At 33.0% G+C, this 16234-nt stretch overlaps 1 protein-coding gene across 1 annotated transcript in view; it reads right to left on the minus strand.

The window, feature by feature from the left end:
* Positions 1-16234, minus strand: part of Rbcn-3A (Rabconnectin-3A) — a 2573828-nt gene that overhangs the window by 2491877 nt on the left and 65717 nt on the right. The gene's annotated exons all lie outside the window — the stretch shown is intronic.

Genomic DNA, 16234 nt, shown 5'->3' on the forward strand with positions numbered 1-16234 from the left:
GAAAATTATATGAAATTCTTGCCGTTTATTTAACAACACGGCTGATCGTCGATTAACGAATATCGATACAAAATAGTTACTGAATAACGAAATCGTTATAGTTATCGATTCGCAAATAAAGCGATGGCAAATATCGTTAAAACAGTTAGTGAATTCCACTACAGGATTCTCTCTTGTATACCGTATATTGTAGCACACCCGGTATAAACACACTTTTTTTAAAGCCAAAATTTAACTGGTTGTTCACAGGGAATACAACCCAACTGTCTTTCAATTGATTCCAACGTCCAAATAACTAACAAATTTATTTAATTAATTACTTTTACTTCAACATTCAATACAAAATTCAATTAAAGCGAATTCAATTTAGATTATAAAGTCATCTAAAATCTCTTTTCCATTCGAATTTTTCATATTCACAACTCAAACAATTTAGGTTATAAAACCATTTCAAATGTCTTTTCCATTCAAATTTGTTCATATTCATAACTCAAACAATTTAGGTTATAAAACCATTCCAAATTTCTTTTTCATTCAAAATCGTTCATATTCATAACTCAAACTTGCAAGTTTTTCACAATTCGATTTAGATTATAAAATCATTTCAACTTTCTTTTTCATTCAAATTTGTTAATATCCAAGCATACAAAGCTGCAAGTGTAAGTGTTTTTCTTCTGCTAATGTCAAATTTCGAAACAAAATTCAAAGAATTGAGAGAAAATTTCTTTAAAATTAAAAAACGCGTTTTATATACAGGTCGTCCTTTGCCGACAAGGCAAGAGAAGTTAGATGAATATAAAAATTCTTTAATTAAGGCATATAATAACATTCTAGTAGAGGTAAATGGTCATTTTGAAAACCAACCTTGGCCAGTTGCTGTGAATAAAAGTTTATCACGTTGTAGGGAAGAATTAATTAAATGTTTTACAAAACTCAATTGCACAGTTAAAGTACCAACTAACTAAAGCGACTTAGTCCAAGATAACATTTTTATGTCAGATACTGATCGGGAAGAAAAAGAATCCTTCGACCTACACAAAACCGATTCTGAGGAAGAAGAATTCTCCGACCAAACAAAGATAGAAACACTCGAAAGTCGTATCGGTGAACAAAGTCGTTCCTTACCTCATACTGAAAATATTTCATTACAAGAAAAGTTCTGTGGTTTCGATAACCCAGACGTTACATCAACCAATTCCTTAGGGCTTTTAACAAACTTTTCAAATTCCAACCAATCTCGTAGTAAATTTCTAGAACCAACAATAATGGCTACATCAGAGCAAAAGAAACAGTTTATTGGGTCGTGGGCGCACTTATTCAGGGAAAACTATAACGGTGAGCTAGAGTCCTTCATAGATAAAATTTAACTAGTAGAAGGCTGTACAGATCCAGATCTTATGCCAACTTTCATTTGTCAAATCGAAGCTCGAAGGGAAAGCAAGAGTAGCAATTCCAACAAATATAACATCTATCCAAGAAATTAAAGATGCGCTTAAAAGTCGAATAAAGCCCGACAATTCAAATGTCGTTGCAGAGAAAATAGCTTCACTAAAAGTTACAAACAATAATTTAACCGAGTTTGCTAAACGCGTAGAGGAATTATCTGATGCTTTAGATAGGTCTCTAATTACACTAGTTTACAGCCAAAATGCACCAGAGACGCCATTATGAAATTCCTATGTAAAATCACCCCCTGATTTCGAAAATCGAGGTTATTTTTAATTCTATGGTAACGTTTTTGAGATATCTACGAATAACAGTTTTTCCAAAAAAAAAAATTGGGTCCCCTTAATCATATATATCTCAAGAACGAATTGAGCAATTCCAAAACGGTTTGCAGCTTTTAAAAGGTACAATTTTATAAACTGTGCATACAACACTTTTTGCTAGGCCCTGCAGATTCAAAGATAACAAACAATCATTACGGATTTTTTTTCCATTTTTTTTTTAAATGAAAAAATGCGTACTTTGCGAGGAAGGATCTCGAAAACTTTTTATTTTTTGCAGATTTGTTTTCTCTCTCTAAGCTCTGTTTTATTACAAAGAAATAAGCTTTCATTCACCAAAATCGATGGACTAATACAAAAGTTATAAGCATTCAAGTAAAATGAACAGCCTTCCTAAAGTTATACTTAATGAAGATAAAATATTATTCCAAGACGTGGTCACCAATTTAGGCTTCAGAATTAACTCTAAATTAACTTGTGTGGACCATGTTAACCTTATGGTCGGTAAAATATATAATACCCTTCGAAATTTGTACAGAACTGCCTATTTACTACCACGTGAAACATAAATGAAGCTGGTCAAATATCTTATAATTCCTCAAACTTCTTATGGGGAACTTATATACGGTAATCTTGATTCATCTTCACATAATAAATTGCAGCTTGCCTTAAACAATGCTGCCCGTTTCGTTTTTTCTAAAAAGAAATTTGATCATATCTCTTCATATGCCGTACAAATTCTCGGAAGTATGTTAATAACTTCTTAAAACTTAGAAATCTATGCTTCTTGCATAAGCTACTTCATTCCAAAAATTCCCCTTACTTATTTGAAAAACTAAATTTGTGTCAGTCCACTCGGACCCTAAATCTATTGGTCCCTAAGTTTAAATACACAACATCCTCAAGACTGTTCTTTGTCAGTACAATCTGGCTATGGAACTCACTTCCCTCCAAAACAGAAACTATTAAAAAAGCAGGAAGTTTCAAACTAGCAGCATTTTCTTTTCTTAACTCTTAAGTTACTCTAAATCTTTAAAGTTTTAAGTGAAGGTTTGATAATATATACTATTGAAAATTCTGTTTTTCTATATGCTTTGTTATATCTTTAGATGAATAAGTAAATTTCTTTCTGTAACATTTAGGTATAATTACTTAATCGGATTGATGTACTGCCTAAAAGACTAAGTCTTCCTTGTACAAACAATAAATAAATAAATAAATAAATATATCCATTTAATACTTAAGTACCCTACCAATACATATGTGTTAGTATTCGTATATCAGTTAGTTATACTAGAATACTAACACATATGTACCAGTAGGGTACTTAAAGTATTAAATGGATATATTTACTTGAATGCTTATAACTTTTGCATTAGTCCATCGATTTTGTTGAATGAAAGCTTTTTTTGTTGTAACAAAACAATGTTTAGAGAAAAAAAAACAAATCTGCAAAAAAGATAAAAAATTTTCGAGATCCTTCCTCGCAATGTACAAATTTTTTTATATTTTTACAAAAAAATGGAAAAAATCCGTAATGATTGTTCGTTATCTTTGAGTCTGCAGGGCCTAGCAAAAAGTGTTGTAGGCATTGTTTATAGAAAATTGTATTGCCTTTTAAAAGCTTCAAACCGTTTTGGAATTGCTCAATTCGTTCTTGAAATATGTATGATTAAGTCAACCCAATTTTTTTTTTTTTTTTGAAAAACCGTTATTCGTAAATATCTCAAAAACGTTATAGTAGAATTAAAAATAACCTTGATTTTCGAAATCAGGGTGTGAGAAAATCAGGGGTGAGAAAAAATTGGAATTTGTGATCCAGTGTTATCGAGGGCATATCAAAAGCCAAAGCGCACGAGATGGCAGTCGAACAGTCAGTAAACGTTTGTAGGCCAAATACGCACTCAGACTTAGTCAAAGCAATTCTCAACCTCTTTTAGTGACGCAAAAGACGTCGTAGAAAAAATGATAGTCGAACAAAACAGTCAGGCTACAGAAAGACAGGTATTAGCTTTTCGATCAAGGTTTAACAATCAAAATAATTTCCGCAATAACAATAGAGGCAATAACTACTACAACAACAATAGCAATTTCCATAGGTTCAATAACAATTTCAATAGGTACAACAACAACAATAACGGTAGATACAACAATAACAATCAAAATAGGCAAAATAACGACAATCGAGGCAATGGTAATTCCCGTAACACTAGCAACAGTCAAAATAAATTAGAAAACAGAACCAATACTAACTCCGGAAGTTCCAATACGCGAAATAATGCAAACGTTCGCTCTTTAAACTTGGACGCCTCTCAGCAGCGAACACTGAGGGACGAGGAGATAAGCGAATAAATATTAAAAATGTTTTCTGTCTAAATTTAAATTACTCGGTTTTTATCGAAATTTATATAACCGGATACACCAAATTATGCACATTTTTACTAGATACACAGGCTGATATTTCTTTGATTAAAATTTCAAGCTTAAATAAGCAAATTCCCATTAACTATGACGATATAGTTAATATCACTGGCGTTGCATCAAATTCTGTTCCTACTTTAGGTAGAATAAACATAGACCTACATTTTTCTAATAATCGGGTCGAACATAGCTTACATGTGGTAAACGATGACTTCAATATTCCATCAGACGGTATAATGGGCAAAGACTTTCTTCATTATAACAAATGTATAATAAATTATTCAAAGAGTAGCATCTCATTCTGGGCAAATAAAGAAAAAGTCATTATGCCAATCTTACATGGAACGGAAAGAGATATGTGTATTATACCACCAAGATGCGGAGTTTTTCGAATTTTCGACATAGGTCACTCAACACCTCCACTTTTCGTTGAATCTCAAGAAATACAAAAAGGCGTTTTTACCGCAAGATGCATTACAAACTCCAATAAACCAGTCATAAAATTAATCAATACCACAAGTGATGTACAATTCGTACACAAAAATTCTATTAAAACAGAAAACCTATCAAATTATCACGTCTATGTAATCGATAAAACTAAGTCAGATGAGAAGAGAATTAACGAAATAACTTCGATTTAAAAAAATCTAATTCCCAAAGATGCACCATCTGAACTTTTAGATCACTGCATACAATATGCTGCCATATTCGCGCTTGACAACGACAAACTGACGTTAAACAATTTTTATGAGCAGAAATTGCGGTTAACTGACAACGAACCAGTGTATATAAAGAATTATCGTCTACACTATTCTTAACGGGAAGAAATTAACAAACAGGTTACAAAATTACTAGAAAATGATTTAATATAAGAAAGCTATTCTAACTACGACAGTCCTCTTATCCTAGTTCCTAAAAGGAAAATAAATGGGAAAAAATCGTACAGAATGTGTGTTGATTTTCGCGCAGTTAGTAAGAAGCTAATAGTAGACAAATTTCCATTAGCACGAATAGATGATATCCTAGACAATCTTGGCAGAGCCAAATTTTCAGGATTTCACCAAATACCATTAAACGTAGATTCACGTGATATAACTTCACTTTCTACTGATCGCGGAGCGTATCGATGGAAGGTATTGCCATTTGGTTAGAACATTGTACCAAATTCGTTTTCAAGAATGATGACCATCGCATTTTCAGAAATTCCACCCAATGTAGCTTTTCTCTATGTAGACGACATTATCGTCTGAAGGTCTGTCACCAGAAGAATCTAAAATAGACGCAATTCGTAACTGCACTAAGCCAACAGACAAAGACGCTGTAAGGTTTGTAGCTTTTGCCAACTACTACAGACGCTTTAGTCCAAACTTTGCATCTCTGGCAGCACCTCTGAATATACTGAATAGAAAAAGAGTAGAATTTAACTGGGACGAAGCATGTGATAAAGCTTTTGATGCACTAAGAGCATCCCTAGTGTCACCAAAGATATTACAATACCCAGATTTTTCCAAACAGTTTACCATTACGGTAGATGCATCTAAAACGGGGTGTGGAGCAATACTCAGCCAAGAACATCAAGGCAGCGATTTACCTATATGTTATGCGTCAAAATCTTTTAACGATGCGCGTATACAAAAGAAAGCCATCATTGAGTTGGAATTATTAGCCATTTATTTTGCCATTAAACAATTCAGACCATACGTTTATGGAAATCACTTTATTGTAAAATCAGATCACAGGCCTTTAGTCTATTTATTTACTATGAAAGACCCATTTTCAAAACTTTCTAGAATTAGACTTGAGTTGGCAGAATACAATTTCACAATAGAGTACATAAAGGGAAAATCAAATGTAGGAGCTGATGCACTTTCTCGTATCACCATTAGCAAAATAAAAGAGTCGTCCAAAAATATATTCGCGGTTCAGACTAGGGCTATGAGTAAGAAAAAAGATAAATGTAGTTCTATTGAAAATATAGACTTATGCGAAAATATACAAACATTAAACGTTTATGGTAAATTCACTCATAACTTAAAAAAAAAAAAATTCCTCGTATTAGATCCGAAAAATTTCATGATAAAAACAGTAAACAATTTTATAGAATATGCGGGCATATAAAGCATAAACGAACAATTTTACTTGATTTTGAATTTTCTAACGAAATAAAGAATTTCAATACTTTACTTTCGAGGCTAGAAAAAGAAGCCGGGAAACTTAATATTAAGGAAATAGAATGGCCAAAAAACGATTTAATTTTCAAATACATTACAATTACAAATTTTAAAGAAAGAGGAAATAAGCTTTTACAATTTTTAAAAATTATTTTAATGGATCCAATTGAAACAATCACTGATCAGGAATAAAAATCAAAATTATTAGCAATTTATCACAATGACCCCATCACTGGAGGTCACTGCGGAACGAAAAAATTATACGCCAAATTACGAAACAAATTTTACTGGAAAACATGACAAAAGACATAGCTAGTTATGTTAGGAAATGCGAAAAATGTCTTTTGAACAAAATCAAAATAGGAAATAAAGAAGAACTCGTTCTAACTCCTACTCCTAATAAACCTTTTGACATTGTTGTAATTGATACAATAGGCCCATTGCCAGAATCGAGATATGGTAATAAGTTCGCACTTACCATAATCTGCGATCTGACAAAATACTTAGTTACAATATCAATACCGGATAAAAGTGCAAAAGTATCGCGTCAGAACTATTCGAAGGCTTCATTTTAATATACGGTGCTATGAAATCCATTAAATTGGATTTAGGCACTGAATTCAAAAATGAAATGTTTGCAAATTTAACCAGTTTATTAAATATTGATTACAGCTTTTCTACACCATATCATCATGAAGCCGTAGGAACTGTCGAAAGAAACCATAGAGTTTTCAATGAGTACCTACGTGCGTACTTAAATGATTTCTTTGATGATTGGAATACATATTTGAAATATTTTACGTTTTGGCATAACACAACGCCAAATACGGTATTCGATAATAAACTTACTCCTTTTGAACTAGTTTTTGGTAAAAAGGCCATTGTACCATCTGAATTGAAGAACGAAACAATCGAACCCATTTATAAAATCGAAAATTATTCAAAAGAAGTAAAGTACCGAATGCAAAAATGCCACGCCTCGGCTAAAGAGTTAGTAGAAAAACACAAAATAAGAAATAAAGATGCATACGATTACCCATAGTAATAAACATAAACGATATGGTTTTAGTTCAAAGAGAACCACGTGAAAAACATAAAAACATATGTATATCAGTGCAATGTAAATGTAACCATTTTTGATAATGAAAACAAAAAATACAAAACGGAATATAAAAACCGCATAAGGGGAGTACATAGATAAATAAAATCGGATGTACCCAATTTCATTTTGCGATAGTCAAAAAAAATTTTTTTTTATTATATTATTACGCTAATAAAGCAAATTTAAATCAAAATTTATCATACTTTAAAACCATACTTAATTTAAGTAAAAGCAAATTTAAATAAAAATATGTCAAACGGTGAAAACAATACGTAATGTAAGTAAAATAAACAAATAGAAAATGTACGTCTAAGCTAATACACAAAAAACCCACAAAAATGAAATTTCGAATTACAAAAAAAAAAACAGAAAAACAAAAAAAAACAACAAAAAATTATTTTAAAAAATTAAATTAACTAAGCTAACTTACAAAAAAAAAAACAAACAAAAATATATATAAACTACTAATTTTCATATACGTTAATATGTATGTTAAAATACCAATAAATGTAATTAGTTACATTAGCCAAGTTAGCCTAGGTATATCTTACGCAAAAGTTCAAAATTCTTCTCATTTTTTTCCATTCGGGATGAATGTAAAATCCACCCAAAAAAGTTGAAGCCGACAAACCTGATCAACTTGTCGACTTCAACCTTTTTTTCGAAAAGGGGGATGGTGTAACAGCAGCCTTATAGTCTCACCCTGTTCCCTACTTGGCGCAACTCTGTTGTCTATTGTGAATGGACAACAGGTGTTGAACCAAGTTGGGAAACGGAGAGTTCGGCTCGTCAAAAAGCACCGGCCATTATTATAAATTTGGCAGATGGACACGACGCTCGTGAAATAAAAGAAAATACTTAAAAATCAGGAAGCCAAGTAACACAACTAAAGAAATCTAAACGTGCAGAGAACAAAAAGTTGTAATTGAATAAATACATTACAAACCAAGCAAACATTCTTTAATTTTAAAGATGAACAAAAAAACAAAGGTTTGGAAAAGTTGCGTGCGCGTAGTAGGGTGTGCGCGTAGAACAATTTTTTTTTTTGCAGAAGTTCCAAAATGGAACTTCACACATTTTCTCTGATGTTTTTATTGTCTCCTCACTGTTCGAAGGCCCAGGCAAAAAAATCATTATCAATAGGCGAATAGGATGCGGAACCTGAATGGTTTTGAGCCAGCTACCCAATGAAATATTTATTCTTAAATTGTAAGGAAAAGGACTTTTCTGTTTCTTTGATGTTTTTATTGTCTCCTCACTGTACGTAGGCCCAGGAAAAAAAATTATTATCAATAGGCGAATAGGATGCGGAACCTGAATGGTTTTGTGCCAGCTATCCAATGAAATATTTATTCTTAAATTGTAAGGAAAAGGACTTTTCTAGTTTTTTTTCACACTTCACTATTATATTAAAAAGAAATGCAAATATTCGTTGCTTTTGAAATTCGGCCTAAAAATTGCACATGGAATAACTATAGACTCCTGAATTAAAAAAAATGTCTTAGTACCTCTAAATCGCGGGCCCCCTAAGAAACCCCGGGCCCGGGGGAATACTGGGATTTTCGATTCATGAGCGATTCCCAACGGTTTTACATCTATCTGTTCACTTAGAAAATGGACAAGGGGTTTATTTTATTATACCATACATCCTAATTACTCAGAATGTTTTTATCTTAGACTACTACATCATGTTCGAGGACCGACATCTTTCACTGATTTACGTCAAGTAGATGGTCAACTATATCCAACATATCGAGCAGCTTGCCAGGCACGACATTTACTGCAGGATGATAGTCATTGGAAGAATACATTGTTTGATGCCACCGTCTCTGAGAGCGCGTACAAAATGAGAGAGCTCTTTTCTATCATGCTTATTTATTGCGAAATTTCTGATCCAACAGATTTATGGAATTTGTTCTGCAGCAATTTATGTGAAGATGCATACATTTTTAATACAGGCTTTACTCTTCTTGATAATTTGGTTTTTTCATATGCAGAGAAACGTATAAAGGATTTCGGTTTCCCTGAACCTAACCGCACTAGATCAGACTTAGACCCCGTTTCTACAATGTGCGAAATAACGCACAATACCCATGAGCTGCACCACTTTTTATTAGAAAACTAGCTTTACCGTTGTACGTTGTAACGCCCGAGATCGAATGAATGTTGTGTTATTTTTTCTGTTTTGTTTGATGATAATTTAGTTTATTGTTCTGTAAATTGAATTGAATTTTGTATGCATATTTGGTGAAATTTTCGTTTAAAACATTTTATTATTGTAATGCATGTGGGTACATAATATTTTCGGTTTTTTCGTTCGGCGCAAAGATAAAGTAATTGTTTGGCGTTCCAACTCTAGAGCAAGCAACATATAGCTGGCCATGGGAAAAGCACGGAATCTCTAAATTTAAGCCTGCAACAGTAAGCGATTGTCCTTGTGATTTGTTCATTGTAATTGCAAAAGCAAGCCGTACAGGAAACTGTAAGTGCTTAAATTCGAATGGCAAATCTGCAGGAATCATTAGGATCCGTGGTATGAGCACATCTTCACTTTTGTTTTTACCGCTGATGATTGTTGCTTCGATTATATTCGGCATTAATTTCTTAACGCAAAGTCTGGTTCCATTGCACATTTCGATCGATTTATATTTCGTCGGAATTGGGTTTTGAATGCGGTCATTGATTTTGTTAACATGATCATTTTTGGGAGCTAAGACTGCTCGTTCGCACAGCCAAAAAAAATTTAAATTTTAAATTCTTAATTCTGAAATATGAAAAACCTTCGTCTTGATCGAAGGGACCTATAGCCAAAATTTTGTGATGATTGAAGCGTGAGAAATACGTTTCCATAGGGAACACACACACAGAATTTGATTTTTATAGAAATGTAGATAGACTGAAGCTAAAAATTTTTTTTTTACGGCGGAAGATTACAAAACGTTCAAAAGGAATAACAGCCAAACTAAACAATGCAGTGAAACTTTAGGTGTTAAAATAACCTGAGTTTGTACGGCAGCTATAGTTTTGAAAAAACCCATTTGTAGGGAAGGTGCCACGCCCCTTTTTCCCAATTTCATATTTTACTGGAGGTGTTTGGACTTACCGTCATATAGCTCCTTACCAATTTTCATTATCCTACCATTACTACATCCAGATATATGCAGTATGATACATACCATTTGTATGGGAGGTGCCACGCCCCCTTTTTCCCAATTCCACATTTTCTTGGTGGTGTTAGGGATTGACCCCATATAACTCCTTACTTTAAAATTCAGGCATTATACCTTCAGTTATGAAGTACCAAAAATTCCATTTGTATGGGAGGTGCCACGCCCGTTTTATATATCGAAATTTTTTTTAGCCTAAAACCTTCGTGTCGATCGAAGGAACTTATAGCCAAAATTTGGTGATGGATGAAGTGAGGGAAATATGTTTCCATAGCGAACACGCACACACACACAAAATTAGATTTTTATATACATATGGGGTATTCCATCTCATTTCGACCAATTTTGAACCCGACCCCTTTAGAATTGGCTGAAAGTTTTTCTTCTTTTTCTAGCTTACGAAAGACATTTTTCAGAATTTTTTCATCCAACTCAAAAAAAGTTATGAATTTAAAAAAAAAACGGTGTTTTTTTGAAAATGCTATAACTTTTTCAAAAATTGATCGTTTGGGATCTTTTTTTTTAAATTTGTTTTTAAATGTACTTTTCCGAAAAAATACAAAAACATTTTTAAAGTTTTTTTTTCAATTAAATAAAAAAAAAAGAAAAATTATCGACCCACTCCGGGATTAGTGGGGATGATTGCAGAATCGATTGAAGTTTTTTATGAGAAAAAAATAAAAAATGGCGAAATTCGAAAAATCTCGAAAAACTGAAAAATTACAAAAAAAAAAATCTTAAAAATTTTTTTGTATTTTTTCCGAAAAGGACATTTAAAAAAAAATTAAAAAAAAAAAAGATCCCAAACGGTCAATTTTTGAAAAAGTTATAGCATTTTGAAAAAAACACCCTTTTTTTTTAACTTCATAACTTTTCTTGAGTTGGATGAAAAAATTTGAAAAAATTCTGAAAAACGTCTTTCGTAAGCTAGAAAAAGAAGAAAAACTTTCAGCCAATTCTAAAGGGGTCGGGTTCAAAATTGGTCGAAATGGGATGGAATACCCCATATATAGATGTAGATAGACTGAAGCTGTCAGTTTTTTTTTAACGGCGGCAGATTACTAAACGTCCAAGAGGAATAACAGCCAAACTCAACAATGCAGTCAAACTTTAGTTGTTAAAATAACCTAAGTTTGTACGGCAGCCATAGTTCTGAAAAATCCCATTTGTAGGGAAGGTGCCACGCCCTTTTTTCCCAATTCCACATTTTACTGGAGGTGTTAGGACTTAACGTCATATAGCTGCTTACCAATTTTCATTATCCTACCATGACTACATCCAGAGATATGCAGTATGATATATTCCATTGGTATGGGAGGTGCCACGCCCCCTTTTTCCCAATTCCGCATTTTCTTGGTGGTGTTAGGGATTGACCTCATATAACTCCTTATTGAATTTCAATGTTCTGGCATGTATACCTTCAAAGTTATGCAGTACCAAAGATTCCATTTGTATGGGAGGTGCCACGCCCCTTTTATATATCGAAATTATTTTTAGGCCAAAACCTTCCCGTTGATCGAAGGAACCTATAACCAAAATTTGGTGATGATTGAAGTGTGGGAAATACGTTTCCGTAGCGAACACAGACACACAGAATTTGATTTTTATATATATAGATGTAGATAGACTGAAGCTAAACAATTTTTTTAACGGCCGCAGATTACTAAACGTCCAAAAGGCATAACAGCCAAACTCAACAATGCAGTCAAACTTTAGGCGTTAGGACTTAACGTCACATAGCTCCTTACCAATTTTCATTATCCTACCATTACGACACCCAGATATATGCAGTATAATATATTCCATTTGTATGGGAGGTGCCACGCCCCCTTTTTCCCAATACCATATTTTCTTGGTGGTGTTGGGGATTGACCTCATATAACTCCTTACTGAATTTCAATGTTCTGGCATGTATACCTTCAAAGTTATGCAGTACCAAAGATTCCATTTGTATGGGAGGTGCCACGCCCCCTTTTTCCTAATTCTACATTTTATTGGTGGTGTCAGGGATTGACTTCGTATAACTTCTTACTGAATTTAAATATTCTGGCATGTATACCTTCAGAGTTATGCAGTACTAAAGATTCCATTTGTATGGGAGGTGCCACGCCCCTTTTATATATCGAAATTATTTTAAGCCTAAAACCTTCGTGTTGATCGAAGGAACCTATAGCCAAAATTTGGTGATGATTGAAGTGTGGGAAATACGTTTCCATAGCGAACACACACACACACACACACAGAATTTGATTTTTATATATATAGATCAGCTACGGCCAAAACATATACAATCACATATTGCGGTTCTGCTGGACAATGAGAGACTGAAGAGAACAAGTCGCTCACGCGTCTAAAAAATCAATGTTGCCAACGTATTGAAATCGAAAAAATTCATGGTTTAATTGTGGAAGGAAAAATGGACTTTTAAATATTAGTAGTAATTAGTAGTAGTAAAAATTTTTTTTTGTTATTTTTAGCTTTGAGAATCAACAATAAAACAACAACAAGTTAATAATAAAGAAATAAATATTTACCGAAGTTTAAAGACAGTTTCAAATATAAAAACTAAAAAAATTCACTTTTAGAGATTAAAAAAAATTAAATGTGAATTTTTCCTCAATATTTTTTTGTTTACTTTAAGGAACTAAATTCGTAAAATTAATTTTTTGCAATTAAGGAAAATAAAAAATTAATTCTTATTTAAATATTTTTTAATTCATTGCAAGTTCTTCAATATTTATATTATTTTCGTATCTATTAATTCTTAAGATATCTTCTAAGTGGTTATCCATTAAATTATGTCTATATTTAGACTTAACTATTTTTAAAAAAACAAAAGGACTTCGCAATTATACGTGGCACCAAACATTGAATATAGTTTTAGTATTTCAGACCTTATTTTTGAATAAGACACATCGCTTACTTTTTCGCAAAACTTTAGTCCTGTGCCAAAGGGCAGTGATGGATCGGCTTGCATAATTTTCAGCTCTTGTTGAATTTCTTGACTGTAATTTTCAATATTGCATGTTAATGGATTGTCGTGAAGATCTATTGCATTTTTGATAATATGGAAATCAATAAATTTTTCAGAAAATTTTTTAATCATGGTATCAATAATTTCTACAAACTCTGTTAATTTATTTTGAATTGGAAGTTCCGCAAATACTTTTGATGTCCTTGGTAAAAATGTAAAACTTTTGTTAAGAATTTCATTTTTTAACCGTCTGAGCTTATGACCCAATTGATTTGTTGCAGAAACCAGATCAAAAATATGTTTGTTTTTACCTTGTAAAATGAGATTAAATTCATTCAACATGAGTGATATATCACTAAGAAAAGCTAAGTCATATATGAATTCGTAGTTTTTCAAGTGTGAAATCATTTCTGCGCAGTTTTCTGCTAGGCTTTGTTGCAAAAATTGAATAACTTCTTCCCGTAAATCAAAAAGTCGTTGCAAACTTCGCCCGCGACTTAGCCAGCGAACGTTAGTAAACAAAAGCAGATCCCCGTAATCTGCTTCTACCTCTGCTAAAAGTTCTTTAAATTTTCTGTTCGTCAATGCGTTGTGTCCTCCCTTTTTTCTATTAATTACTTTTATTGCAAAGTCCATTGCATTCATCATATTAAGATGCTTCGAAAATAAAGCGTGTTGATGTATTACGCAATGGAACGCAGGAACATTAACATTATTTTTTCGTAAAAACCCAACAAACCCTTTATCCCTCCCGGTCATAACCTTATCACCGTCAGTGCATACTGCACTCAATTTATTTTTATCCACGTTATTGAATACTTGGGTATTTACTGCTTCCCATAAGGTTTTACCATTCACGTGGCTGTGCATTGTCTTCACATAAATTGCAAGTTGGCTTGTACTTGAAATGTCGGTAGTTTCGTCCAGACATATAGAAAAATATAAGCTATCCTGCAATTTCTTCATAACACTGGAATAAATATACCTACTTACTTTTTCCGTTCTGCGAATCATACTTTGCTTCGAAATAATTTTCCAAACTCTTCTCCTTCTTTGCCAAATAATTGAAAAATATCCTTACAGAGGTCTTTAAAAAATATTCCGTCTGAATATGGGCGGCATTTTTTTGCTAAAGTTATAGCGACCATATAAGATGCTGCCTTAATTTCCTTACTCCTGTTTCCTTCATTATTGGGACCAATTAGGTTCAACTTGCTCTTGAGCCTTAGAACAAAATTTTCCCTCTCCTTACTACTGAGCTCATAAAATTCATTAGCATGGCATGTATGATAATGGCGTTTGACAAAAAATTTTGTTGCACGCGCAATTCCTTTATGGCACACCATACATTTTGCTCCTCTCTTTCTATTATCAACAACTAAAAAATCTTCCTCCCAGTTCATATTAAACATTTTTAATGCGACTTACCACGACTTGTCTGCTCGAAAGTTGCGCATTGAATGAGGAGAAAAACCCTTCCGCGATCACAGCGAGACAGTAAGTATTGGCAACACTGCTTCATACTGATTGGTAATATGTGTGTGAAAACAGCGCAGTTATCGTACTATACGTGTGAAAGCAGAAGAGAAAAATTTGGCACGCGTGCCTATGAAATGGAACACACTGATATAGATGAACTAAAGCTAACTAATGATCAACAAGTAATATACGATAAGGTCTCCTCCAGTGTGGAAGACAATGCGGGAATATATTTACTTTTTGCGGCGTAACGAAGTAAGCCGGCTACTTGCCTAGTACTGCTATATTGCTAATAGAAAATGCCCGCAATGTGTTTTGAATTCGAAATCAAAACAAGACAGCCTATACAATTTTTGTGATTTTAGCAGCATAAGTGTGACAAGAAAAAATTTAAATTTAGGTATATTCGATTATTGAATACAAAAACAAAAACCTTTAAACAGTAATATATCGGCACTCTGATGTTTGGGAATGTACCTAGCCTTTTGTAGCAATATAGGAGTATTACATATATGTGTACCTCAAAGATGTAAAAGAATGCATTCTTTTCATAATAATTATTCATTTAATTTTCGTTAAATGATTGCATCCAATTTTAAAATTCTAAAACTGGGACTTAAAAATTTAAGTCACCAATTAGACTTCATTTTTTGACCTCAAATTAATTTTTTTTCAGAGCTGCAAACCGCCTCACAAATTAAAGCGGTTCGGTTGAGCGGTTCGGACCTTCTTGGCAAATCTTGAACCGGATTCTGGGTACTTCTGAACCGGTTCGGTTGAAGTGGTTCAACCCTTTTACACTACGTGGTAAATTACTAATGTGATATCTAATGGTAAATGTTACATTCAGTTGTTTGCTGTTACTAAGTTACCTTGGGACTTAACATATATGTAATACTCCTATATTGCTAATAGAAAATGCTCGCAATGTATTTTGAAATCGAAATCAAAACAAGACAACCTACAAAATTTTTGTGACTGTAGCAGCATTAGTGTGACAAGAAAAAAAATTAATTTAGGTACATTCGATTATAGAATACAAAAACAAAAACATTTAAACAACAATATATCGGCACTCTGATGTTTGGGAGTGTATCCAGCCTGTAGGAGCAAGTATTACATATATGGAATTTAATTTCTTTTCAGATATAAGATGACATTGCCGGGTCTTTAAAAATGTTCCGTTTCTGAAT

The sequence above is a fragment of the Eurosta solidaginis genome, chromosome 4 (genome assembly GCF_040869045.1).
Source record: "Eurosta solidaginis isolate ZX-2024a chromosome 4, ASM4086904v1, whole genome shotgun sequence".
In the NCBI taxonomy this organism is placed as follows: domain Eukaryota; kingdom Metazoa; phylum Arthropoda; class Insecta; order Diptera; family Tephritidae; genus Eurosta; species Eurosta solidaginis.